Source organism: Cucumis melo, unplaced genomic scaffold (assembly GCF_025177605.1).
Source record: "Cucumis melo cultivar AY unplaced genomic scaffold, USDA_Cmelo_AY_1.0 utg000959l, whole genome shotgun sequence".
Classification (NCBI taxonomy): Eukaryota; Viridiplantae; Streptophyta; class Magnoliopsida; order Cucurbitales; family Cucurbitaceae; genus Cucumis; species Cucumis melo.
In genome coordinates this window covers 1-9,815 of record NW_026124318.1, presented here as the reverse complement: position 1 = coordinate 9,815, position 9,815 = coordinate 1, and the positions used below count along the sequence as shown (strand labels likewise).

The 9,815-nt window shown below is 31.8% G+C and overlaps 1 non-coding gene across 1 annotated transcript; it reads right to left on the bottom strand.

Annotated features, from left to right (window-relative positions):
- Positions 1–2,025: 2,025 nt before the first annotated feature.
- On the bottom strand, positions 2,026–2,113 carry TRNAS-GCU (transfer RNA serine (anticodon GCU)). Its single transcript has one exon. It is a non-coding gene; the product is annotated as a tRNA-Ser (tRNA).
- Between the last annotated feature and the right edge of the window lie 7,702 nt (positions 2,114–9,815).

Genomic DNA, 9,815 nt, shown 5'->3' with positions numbered 1-9,815 from the left:
ATAAAAAAAAAAAAAAGAAATAAAACGATAAAAATAGATAATAACAATACATACATATCAGCATTTTCTGCCTAGTTTATTTAACTTAAGAGACTCAATAATCTTTCCTTAAAATAAAGTGAAAAAGATGTATGAATTGTTACTTGGATTTACAATTATTCATTACAGACAAACATACGAAAAAATGAGGTGAAAAGAAATACATAATATGTTACATATGTAACTTGATTCTTTGTTAATCAGATTCGGGCAGATATTCAAATTGATATCTTCCGTTATGGATTAACTCCTATCTACCCCCAATTAGATCGAGTAGATGCATCATAAATAAAAAAAGGATCCTACGGGGGACTGGACTAGTTTCGGAGGTGCTAGACTATCTTGTATAAGGCGAAAGTCAAACAGATCTAGAGTAAACGATTGTTCCTACCTATTTTTTTTTATTTGACTCTAAAATTTAGTACCCTAAACCCTAAATAGGTCTTAAGTTTCTTAAGACCATTAATTCAATTCCATTAGTGCCAAAAACACAAGACCTTCGTGTTTATAATTCAGAAATCCACAGAAAAAAAATACTCGGGTTTCACAAACCATTTAAGAGATAGAGAATAATAGAGGCTTTCGCATTTCTGAAATGCATCATTATAAGAAAATAATAAAGAACAATCACATTCGATCTATATTTAGACTCTTAAGCATAAGGTTGTTTAAAACGGCAATCTATAGTCTGATATCGAATATTTTTCCATATATCTTATAATATACTATTATTATATATAATAATAATACGCATACTCTGGGACGGAAGGATTCGAACCTCCGAATAGCGGGACCAAAACCCGTTGCCTTACCACTTGGCCACGCCCCATTTATATTCAACACTAATAAACACTAATATTGGTAGTGCTTAGTCGTCAATTCCAGTACAAATATTTATAGAATAAATTAGATTGTTGCTCAGATTTTGATACGTTTATAGATCCAATTAAACTCAATTTATTGATCATTACATATAATTCCATTAAGATATTGTATGAAAGTAGGATTTCTTCTATTCTCGTTTTATTTGAGAATTGAAGGATTTTTGATTGGCTGAGTTCAAATCAAAGAAAGGTTTTTTGACCTACTTTATGTTATTAATTTTTCCCTTATCCCTTATATCATAGCAATAATAGGGGATTAATAACTCAATCAAATCAAAAGAAATACAATTATCTTCAAGAACAAAGAAAAAAAAATTGTTATGCTTAATATCTTAAGTTTCATCGGTATCTGTCTTAATTCTTTCCTTTATTCAAGTAGTTTTTTCGTCGCCAAATTGCCCGAGGCCTACGCTTTTTTGAATCCAATAGTAGATGTTATGCCAGTAATACCTCTATTCTTTTTTCTATTAGCTTTTGTTTGGCAAGCTGCTGTAAGCTTTCGATAATATTTTTAATACTGTCCGAGACAAATTCATGATTTACTAGAAAAAAAAAAAAAAAGATTCTAACTAGTTATAAGATCAGATAAGTTGTACATACAGTCTGAAGCTTTAAGTTGAATCCAATATTGAAATTATTCTATAGCTATGATAAATCTGGATCACTCTCATTTTCTTATTCTTACTTTTTTCCTTTGAACGACCCTCTTCGAGTCCCCCACAATATAGAATTGTGGGTATGAAATCCAATTTTGAGTAATCAAGGACTCAACTCTTAAAATTTTTTCCTATTTATAGAAATAACTTCACTGCATTTCTTGGTGTCAAACCAGATTAAAATAGAGAATCTATTCTCTTAAAAAAAAAATGATCTTGGAGATTGTGTAATGCTTACTCTCAAACTATTTGTTTATACAGTAGTAATATTCTTTGTTTCTCTCTTCATTTTCGGATTCCTATCTAATGACCCGGGACGTAATCCGGGGCGTGAAGAATAACAAAATCAGATTTTTTTTCCTTGCTTGATTTTGAAATGTTCTTAACATTTTATCTATTCCACATCTTTCCTCAACTATAAAAAAATACCAAGTAATTGACAGAAACGGAAAGAGAGGGATTCGAACCCTCGGTACAAAAAAATCGTACAACGGATTAGCAATCCGACGCTTTAGTCCACTCAGCCATCTCTCCCCAAATTGAAAAAGGATAATTACTATGATACATTGTATAAAAAATAGAAAATAAAGGCTTGAAAAAAGCCCTTCTTTATCTCTCTTTATTATCTTTATCTACCCCTTTATAGATATATAATTTCATTATATTGATATAGATAATTATCTAGATATATCGATGGATATCTATCAAATCGATAAAAACTTTTTTTTATTAGGAATTCCATTTAGATAAATTAGATTTCATTAGATAAGGGCTCAAAAGAAGAGATATCTTCAATCCTAATATATAAATAATACCAATATATTAAAGATTCATAAAAATATTTATAAATAAAAAGAAAGTACCTTTTTTAGTTTATTTCATCCGAAAAGCCCTTTTCTTTTTATTTTTAGTTCCACGGCCTGGCCTGGTCAGTACCTAGCCGGGCTTTTTTTGTTCCAATAAATCGTAGATCAAATTATTTATTTGATTTGAAAATGTTTTTGAAAAAAAAAAAAAATAGAAACAACAAGAATCCTAAGAAGATTTATTATTTCAATTCCTATGATACAGAAAAAGATGATATAGAATCAAGGTTCGATTTCTTATTATTATTTTTTAGTACTTTACTAGAATAAAAAACTTGTTAATTAGTTAATTAAAACGAGTCCTCTTTTCCTAATCTCATTAGTGGCCCTGATGAAAATACGTCAACGCTCAAATTTTCATGATTATTTTCTGATCCGATCTTTTTATTACTTATTAATACGACTTATTTTCGTCTTCGACAAAAGGTCCATTTATATACAATAATTGCATTGTAGCGGATATAGTTTAGTGGTAAAAGTGCGATTCGTTCTATTAATCCCTTAATAGTTAAGGGATCCTTCGGGTTGATTAATATTCCGATCAAAAACTTTATTTCTTAAAAGGATTTAATCCTTTACCTCTCGATGAAAGATTCGAGGAAAAATAAAAATTCTCGTGATTTGTATCCAAAAATATGTTCTAAATTGAAAAAATTGGATCATGAAATTACGAAACATAATTTTATTGAATTGGATCAATACTTCCAATTGAAGGAATAAGGGATCCATGGATAAAGGTGGAATTTTTTCTAATCGTAACTAAATCTTCAATTTTTTCTTTGTATAAGGGAGATTGAAGCAAAACAAAATAGCTATTAAACAATGTCTTTGGTTTACTAGAGACGTCGACATCGTTTTTTTAGCTCGGCGGAAACAAAATACTTTTCCTAAGGATTATATTAAATAGAAATAGGGAACGAAATAAATAACTGGAAAGATTGTTATAATCTCCTCTTGTATAGGGATCATCTATAAAGCGGGTCCTTTTGAATGCATTCAGACGGAAAGGCTGACATAGATGTTATGGATGGTATTTTTTTTTGTTTACATCTTATAAATTTAGGAATTTATCCATCTTCCATAAAGGAGCCGAATGAAACCAAAGTTTCACGTTCGGTTTTGAATTAGAGACGTTCAGTTCAAAATGATGAATCAACGTCGACTATAACCCCTAGCCTTCCAAGCTAACGATGCGGGTTCGATTCCCGCTATCCGCTTATCTTATCTTATAATATTCTTATCTTATAATTTATATATATTATAAATAGAAATTAATTAATAATGGAATTACTCAAATAAAAATTTTCAATTTACTTAATTTTAACTAAATTTTAACTAATGTATTAGTTAATGTAATGCATCATTGAATTCAATATGCAATTTCCGGAATTCTCACACATTTTTTTTACGAACAAGAGAGGTGAAAATACGAAAAAAAAAATTGGAATCAAAAGCGTCCATTGTCTAATGGATAGGACATAGGTCTTCTAAACCTTTGGTATAGGTTCAAATCCTATTGGACGCAATTTTTTTTCATATATTTTTTTTTAGTTTTAAATTTTCTATATCATGTCAAGAAAGGAAAGATTTTGAATGATTTGAATAAGAGACGCTTATTTATTAATAGTAATTTATAAATTAGTTTTAATATTAATTGTAACTCTAGTTTTAGATTTATTATATAAATAAACTAATAATTCAATTCTGTTTTATTTGAAGATAAGATATTAGTAGAAAGGATATTCAAATTCCAAATATTAAGATATTTATGATATTCTAAATATATTATTAGAAATATAATCTAATTTTAACTTTAACTATATTTATAAAAAAATTTCTTAATTGTATTTACATTTCATTTTAATATTGATATATATTTCTAGAAATATTATCTACTTTCTTTAATATATTTATATATATTTTTTATTTTATATAAATTATATATATATATATTCTACCTACTAACACCTAATAAATGAAAAGAATGAAATTATTTCATGTTTCAATTTTAACATTTGAAAGTTCTAAAATTGATTTATACTTTACTTGTTTTCTTTTATACTTGGTCTTGAAGTAGAAAACGTTCCATCTGTTCCTGAATAGCTTCTTTCAAAAGGGCTTCCGCTTCAGTGGTCAATGTCTTCGTAGAAGAGATTATTTCTTGAAACTGAGGTTTATTCGTTTTTACGTAAGTACGTAACTCAAGAAGAAATTTCCTTACTTGTCCAATTTCTAATGAATCAAGATAACCATTAGTTCCGGTATAAACAGTCATTATCTGTTCGTCTACCGTGAGAGGTGCTGATTGGGATTGTTTGAGCAACTCACGTAATCGTTGACCTCTTGCCAATTGATTCTGAGTAGCTTTATCGAGATCAGAAGCGAATTGCGCAAAGGCTTCTAATTCGGCAAATTGAGCCAATTCCAATTTTAATTTGCCGGCTACTTGTTTCATGGCTTTAATTTGAGCTGCAGATCCTACTCTGGAGACGGAAATACCCACATTAATAGCAGGTCTGATTCCAGCATTGAATAGATCGGCAGATAAGAATATTTGTCCATCGGTAATGGAAATTACATTAGTAGGAATATAAGCTGAAACATCTCCCGATTGGGTCTCAACTATTGGTAAAGCAGTCATACTTCCTTCACCTAAAGCAGAACTTAATTTAGCGGCTCTTTCCAAAAGGCGTGAATGCAAATAAAAAACATCTCCCGGATAAGCTTCGCGGCCCGGCGGTCTTCGTAAAAGAAGAGACATTTGTCGATAAGCTTGTGCTTGTTTGGAGGGATCATCATAAATGATTGAAGTGTGTTGTTTTCTGTACATAAAATATTCAGCCAAAGCTGCTCCTGTATAAGGGGCAAGGTATTGTAATGTAGCCGGAGAATCTGCCGTTTCGGCTACTATAATAGTGTATTCCATTGCGCCCCTTTCCTGTAAAGTAGTCACTACTTGAGCCACAGAAGATGCTTTTTGACCAATAGCTACATAAACACATATTACATTTTGCCCTTGTTGATTGAGAATCGTATCCGTGGCTACTGCAGTTTTACCGGTCTGCCTGTCCCCAATAATTAATTCTCGCTGACCACGTCCGATAGGAATCATTGAATCAATAGCAATAAGTCCTGTTTGAAGAGGCTCGTATACGGAACGTCTCGAAATAATACCAGGAGCGGGGGATTCAATTAACCGAGAGTCAGAAGATGAAATTTCACCTCGGCCATCAATAGGTTTAGCCAGGGCATTTATAACACGACCTAAATAAGCCTCGCTTACTGGTATCTGAGCAATTCTTCCCGTTGCTTTTACAGAACTTCCCTCCTGTATCAGCAAACCATCACCCATTAATACAACACCAACATTATTTGATTCTAAATTTAGAGCTATGCCTATAGTACCCTCTTCAAATTCTACTAATTCACCTGCCATTACTTCATCAAGACCATAAATACGAGCAATGCCGTCGCCTACTTGAAGTACAGTACCGGTATTTACAATTTTTACTTCTCTATTATATTGCTCAATACGTTCACGAATAATATTACTAATTTCATCTGCTTGAATGGTTACCATGAGTATTTCGTAATTATTTTTTTTTAAGAAAAAAAAATAATGCCTACAGTAGAAGGACTAATCAGTTAGTTATTTCTTTCATCGTCCCAAACATGCCAATATTAGCACTGATGGTACGTAAATGTAACTCGTTGTCCAAACAACTATTCAGAGTTCCTAGAGCTCCTTGTAAGGCTTGTTGGAAAACCTGTTGTCGTACTTGATTAATCGCTTTTTGTTGTTCAAAACGAATAGTTTCATTTTTATAATTTTCTAATTGTTCCAAACTTTTAGAAGTTGAATTAATCAAATTCAATTTTTCTCGTTCTATCTCAGAATATCCATTCACTCGAAACTGATCGGCTTCCATTTCAACTTTTCGTAAGCGAGCCCGGGCTTTTTCCAGCTGTTCAATGGCCCCCTCACGTAGTTCTTCTGAATTTTGAATTGTTTTCAAGATCCTCTGTTTTCGATTATCTAATAAATCACTTAATGAAAGTAGATTGTCTTTCCATTCATTTCAAAACTTCGACGATCCCTTCCCGAACCAAACATGAATCTTTCGATTCATTTGGCTCTCACGCTCAATTATTGCAATTATTTCTGAGAAATTCCCATATATCTTTTTGAATGTAATGAGCCTATCCTCTTTTCTCTATTCATATTCCACAAAGAAAAAGAAAAAAATATGGATCATTAATCCAAGACCCGAATATTCGGAGGACTCTTCTGACCAAACAAACAATTGTCAGCAAAGTTGTTTCTTTTTTTTTCTTGAAATCCAAAAAAATTTTCTTACTTTATACATAACATAGGTCATCGATTCAGCATTGGATAAAAAAGAAAAAATGAGGGTGAAATCCTCATTTTTTTAGTTTTTTACAAAAAAATTCTAATATTCTATTAAAATAGAAAATAATAAAAAAGGGGGGGTTCAAATCATTTTATCGACATGAGTGTTCTATATCGAAAAAAAAGCCCAACTATTTGAAACGATTTATGTATTAACTATGTATTAACATAGTAGTAGAAAGAGTACCATGCTACGTCTGGACTTCAAACGTTTTAACCATGTTAATAGTCCCACATTATTGGTTGATAGAGAATCAAAGTTGATTTACCAATGAATCACGAAATGCTATGGTTCTTCAATATGATTTCTTCATTTTGTCAGAAGTAATTCGCGGGATCATGCACCTTTTCGTAGTTATAACTAGAAAAGTACAGTTGGTTGTATCCAACTTATTCTTGAAATAAACAACTCGCACACACTCCCTTTCCAAAAAAAATCAATACACCAAGCACTACGCTTAGATTTATTGGATTTGTTGCTAAAATATCGGTATTAAATCCGAAACTCTCGGCGGATGGCCAGTAACCCAAAGAAATGAAAGAATCGGTTACATTTTTCATATGATCTCCTTTTATAGATAAAACTAATTATCTATTTCTTTCTATTTTTTTTTATTTTATTAATTTCCTATTTCTATTCGAAATAGAGTAAAAAATATGTTGTAAGAATCCTAAAAAAAAAGTTCCATTCGAGATTGGACTAAGAAAGGGAAGGAAGAAGGCGAGTCAGTATGCTAATGCCTCATCCTCAAATCAATCCTTCCCATAGGTTATTGTCCCAACGAATAAGTAATTGTAGGAGTGAAAGCTTCGTATAATTCGAAAAAGCAAGAGCAGCAAGTCCAAGTAAATAAAATACGAAAAAAAATACGTAATTTTTTTAGGATTAAACAAAAGGATTCGCAAATAAAAGTGCTAATGCTACAACTAGTCCATAAATTGTTAAAGCTTCCATAAAAGCCAGACTAAGCAATAAAGTACCTCGGATTTTTCCCTCCGCCTCGGGTTGTCTCGCGATCCCTTCTACAGCTTGGCCCGCAGCAGTACCTTGACCAATCCCAGGTCCAATAGAAGCAAGCCCGACGGCCAACCCAGCAGCAATAACGGAAGCGGCAGAAATCAGTGGATTCATGATAAGTTCCTCACACCAAAAGAAAGAAATGGTTAATGATACAATCAACCAATGAATTATAACTTATTATTCCATCACTAAGATTTATCCAACTAAAAATTACGAATTGAAGTAATAATATTATTGAATCGTCCAAACTACTTCAATCTCTCTTTTTTAGTTCCTATCCATCCACGTAGTTTTTGTGAATCCATACGACTTTTGTTCTTCCATTTCTTTTAAAGCATTCTTTGAATTCTTCATTGTTTTTCTTGATTTAATCTCTCTATTCATTCAATATTGAATTCAAAATTACATTACAGCCGAAACAGAAGGACTTCCATTGTAAGCCCTATCTAAATTCACAGTAGTAGGGCGGATTAGATATATCTTTAGTTCCTATATAACTAGTTAATATCTAATATAACATATACATGTGTTTCTTACCTAACGTAAACCAATTATTCATATCTTGGATTCCATCGAATTTGAGAATCATTCTTCGAAATATCCACAAGGGTTGTCTTATAGCAATTCGATTCAATACATCTAGTTGACTCCACTCTCCTCTACTCTACCCTACCCAATCCTTTTTTCTCGTTTTTTGGAAACCCTTTCTTTTTAGAATTATCCCACATGGAGACAATCAATCTAAATGAACGAATTCATTAGTCCAAATCCTTGCATAGAAATATCAATATTTTATTAATCTAAGTTCATGTAATTTTTTTTTTGTTCAATCGTTGAGAGGAAAAAGATCTTTTAGATCTCTTTCCTTTTTTTTTAATTCCCGAATATCGTAATCTTTCTAGTCTTACTCCCTAGATAGTATATACCTTCCTTATTTTTTGATTATTTGTATATTTATGTTCCCTAAGTAGATTATCTTGAGCCATGTATACATTGCCTTGGTCTAAGCTAAAAAAAAGAGTATTTAGAAAACTAATCAATGATGACCCTCCATGGATTCGCCTATATAAGCTGCAGCTAAAGTTGCAAAAATAAGAGCTTGAATACCACTTGTAAATAATCCAAGGAACATAACAGGTATAGGAACTACTAAAGGTACTAAAGAAACAAGAACAACAACTACTAATTCATCAGCTAATATATTTCCGAAAAGTCGAAAACTAAGTGATAAGGGTTTTGTGAAATCTTCTAAGATGTTAATGGGTAAAAGGATTGGAGTTGGTTGAATGTATTTACCGAAATAACTTAATCCTTTTTTGCTAAGACCCGCATAAAAATATGCTACTGATGTGAGTAAAGCTAAAGCAACAGTAGTATTTATATCATTTGTGGGTGCGGCTAACTCTCCGTGAGGTAACTGTATGATTTTCCAAGGTAAAAGAGCTCCTGACCAATTCGAAACAAAAATAAATAGAAACATAGTTCCAATAAAGGGAACCCATGGACCATATTCTTCGCCAATCTGAGTTTTGCTCACGTCTCGAATGAATTCAAGGACATATTCGAAGAAATTCTGACCGTCAGTAGGAATGGTTTGTGGATTACGAACAGCTATAATGGCTGAACCTAATAAGATAGCAATTACAACCCAAGAAGTAATAAGTACTTGGGCATGGACTTGGAAACCTCCTATTTGCCAATACAAGTGTTGGCCGACTTCCACACCAGATATATCGTATAACCCTTTTTGTGTGTTGATAGAACATAATAGAATATTCATATTGCCCTCTGAAAGAAATAGAACTGTAAAACAAATTATTTTGATTCGACTGTCTTTTTTTTTACTTGCCTTGAGTTGTCTATTTTTGATACCAATTTATTACATTACAATATCCCTAGTTTTTTTTATCTCTTTTGTGCGATTCGGGAATAGTAACC